The sequence below is a fragment of the Delphinus delphis genome, chromosome 4 (assembly GCF_949987515.2).
Source record: "Delphinus delphis chromosome 4, mDelDel1.2, whole genome shotgun sequence".
Classification (NCBI taxonomy): domain Eukaryota; kingdom Metazoa; phylum Chordata; class Mammalia; order Artiodactyla; family Delphinidae; genus Delphinus; species Delphinus delphis.
This window is the reverse complement of record NC_082686.1, coordinates 80324850-80328546: the sequence shown is the minus strand read 5'-3', so window position 1 is coordinate 80328546 and position 3697 is coordinate 80324850.

Genomic DNA, 3697 nt, shown 5'->3' with positions numbered 1-3697 from the left:
AGGCTGCCTTAACAAATTACCACAAACTGGGTGACTTAAAACAATAGCAATTGGTTCTCTCACAGTTCTGGAGGCCAGAAGTCTGAAATCAAGGTGTCAGCAGGGCTGGTTTCTCCTGGAAACCAGCCTAGTTTTCCAGGAGAAACTAGTTTTCATCCCTCTCTCCTAGCTTCTGGTGACTGCCAGAAATCCTTGATGTTCTTTGTTTATATATGCATTATTCTAATCTCCACCTCCATCTTCATATTGCCCTCTTTTCTAAATGTCTTCTCTCCCTTCCCTTCTCTTCTCTTCTAGGGACAATTGCCATTGGAATTCGGGCCCACCCAGCTAAGCTAGGATGATCTCATCTCAAGATCCTTAACTTAATTACATTTGCAAAACCCCCTTTTCCAAATAAAGTCACATTAATGGGTTTGAAGTGGACATATCTTTTGGGAGGCCGACATTTAACTCACTACAGCACCCAAGGGAGAATGGACTCAAACGGAAATTTAACAAGCAGCACCGAAGAAAGACAAATAATCAGCCAAGAAAAGGAAATAAGATAAAGTAAAAAGAGTCAGGAAGGAAATGATTGACACAGAAGACAGGCAATGCAATTTAGATATAACTGGAGCCCTTGAAGAAGAATTATAAAACAATGGAACTATTATTTAAAATTATAGTTGAAGAAAACGTCCCAGAAATAAAACATGAATCTACAAATTGAAAGGATTTGCTATATAGATAAGAAAGTTAATCTGAAATGGTCAACTCCAAGATAACCTAATAAAACAATCTCATTCCTTCATTGTACATGTCTATTTTTTCACCAAGCCCACACTGGCTTGATTACTATAGTTTTATCATAAGTATCAAAATCAGGTAGTACAGAGTTCTTCAACATTGCTGTTTTTTTCAAAGCTGTTTTGGGTATTCTAGGTCCTTTGTATTTCCATATAAATTTTAGAATCGACTTGTCTACTTCTACAAGAGAGCCTACTATGTTTCTGATTGGAATTCTGTTGAAATTATAGATCAATTTCAAAATGACAATTTAACAATATTGAATTTTCTAATCTATGAATACAGTGTATATCTCCATTTATTTAGGGCTTTGCTTTCTTTCATTGGTGTTTTGTAACTTTCAGCATATAATCCTGCACATATTTTGAGATTTATATGTAAGTTCTTCATGTTTTGGTATAATTGGTACTATTTAAAATTTTTAATTTCTAATCATTTCTACAATATATATATTCAATTGTATCTTGACAACTTCTCTTATTACTTTCTAGTATCTGTTTTGTAGGATATTTCATAGAATCTTTGGCATTTTCCATATGTAAAATCATTTCATCCATGAATAGAGATGTTTTATTTCTTCTTTTCCAATATGTATGGAATTACTTCTTCTTGCCTTACTGAACTCGTTTGATGTTAAGTAGGAGTTTTGGGAGTAGACATCCTTGCTTTGTTTCTGATCGTAGCATCAAAGAAGTCAATCTTTCACCAGTTAAGTATAAGACTGTAGGGTTTTTGAAGACTTCTTTATCACAGAGGGAATAGAAATACACTGAGTATTTTTTTTTAATCATAAATGCATATATTTTGTCTCTTACCATGTTTTTTATTTGACTCTTTTTTCTAGTTTTCATTTTTATGCTGAAATTCTCCCTCTGTTCATACATGTTGTCCACCTTGTCTGCTAGGCCCTTCAGTATATTATAGTTATTTAAGCCCAAGTTCCCAAATCTGAGTCATATATGAGTCCAGATCTGTTAATTACTTTGTTTCTTGACTATGAATTATATTTTTGTTTTTGCTTTTTGTGTTTTATGTATTTTGGTTGAAAGCCATACATTGTGAGTACGACAGTAAAGATTAAGGTAAGTATATTTATGCCTGGAATTGGGTGATCTTCTTCCACTAGGCCATACATATAGGAGGGGTTGAGTCAATGTAGTCAGGAATTGAGCTGGGGTTGGGTTTGGTTGTTCTATGTTCACTTTCAGTTCACCACTGGCATCCAATTCTAGTGTTACTTTGTTCTTATGGAGAGACAGGTTTACTTGAGCGTTTCCCTCAGTGTTCCTGCTCCACTCTCAGCTTTAGGCCTTTACTGTTTGCCTTTGCCTGCATTTCAGAGAGGAGGTCTCTCCACCCTCAGTAGTAGTTGCCTCGCTTCTTACTTACTACCAGCGCTTGGTAGGCTGGTTGGGGCAGGATGATTCTCTCTTGTCTCGCTCCCACCTCAGTCTTAGGTAGGCCCTATGTCCCTGGGTTTTGGAGGTGAGACCTTCTCAGTGATCCTGCCCTCCCCCAGTGGTAGGAGACCTATAGTAGTCTGAGCCCAGGATTTTTTTTCTTTCCCTTCCTCCAGCCACAGTTTTCCTGCCATTAGCAGTTTAAAAGCAGTTTCTGCCTTTCCTGTAGTAGTGACTGCTCCCTTCCTTCAGGCTTGTACCTCAAGGGATGCTGTCTCCTCTAACCTCCTGCCCTGCCAATCAGTATTTTTTGTGAATAAATACCTTCTGGGAGTCCACTGAGAAAAGCTTCCAAGTAGGGACAAACTCACTTATTTCTATGGCTCCTAGGGATACCATTCTCTCGAATTATCCTACAGTCATATTCAGACTTTAGCAATTAGTTAAAAATGTTAGCTGAATTTTTCTTCTCTACTTATGATGTGGCCTCATTTTCTTCCTGTGCTTTGCCACAACTGAGTCAGTGTTTGTGTCTCTTTAGAGACTCCTGTATTTCCTCAGAGTTAAGATAACCAGTCATTCTGTAACCTTGGTTATCTAATGAGTTCAAGAAAAGCTGCAATTTTGTACACTGTCCTGCGTTTTCTAACTGTAATAATGAAAGTGATTTTTATTTTCATATTTCTATATTCTAAGCAGATGTTGGTAAGCTTTTTGTTAGTTAACCTGGCTAAAGGCTTATCAATTCTATTGATCTTTCAAAAACCTAGTTTTTAACAGTATGGAGGGTTCCTTAAAAAGCTAAAAATAGAGTTGCCATATAATCTAGCAATTCCATTCCTGGGCATATATCTGGAGAACACTCTAATTTGAAAAGATACATGCACCCCAATGTTCATAGCAGTACTATTACAATAGTAATAGTTTCCAAGATATTGTTCCAAGGCATGGAAACAACCTAAATGTTCATTGACAGATGAATGAATAAAGAAGATGTGAGATACACACACACACAATGGAATATTAACCATAAAAAAGAATGAAATAATGCCATTTACAGCTACATGGATGGACCTAGAGATTATCATACTAAGTGAAATAAGTCAGTCAGAGAAAGACAAATATTAAATGATATCTCTTCTATGTAGAATCTAACAAAAGTGATACAAATGGACTTATTACAAAGCAGAAATAGACCCACAGACAAAACAAACTTATGGTTACCAAAGGGGAAAGGGGTGGGAGGGATAAATTAGGAGTTTGGAATTAACATATACAGACTACTGTATATAAAATAGATAACCAACAAGGATCTACTGTATAGCACAGGGAACTAGACTCAATATTTTGTAATAACCTATAAGGGAAAAGAATCTGAAAAAGAAAAAAATATATACATACAGAACTGAATCACTTTGCTGTACACCTGAAACTAACACAGCATTGTAAATCAACTATACTTCAATAAAAAAATTTAAAAAATAAAAAGAAAACAAACTTATGGTTAC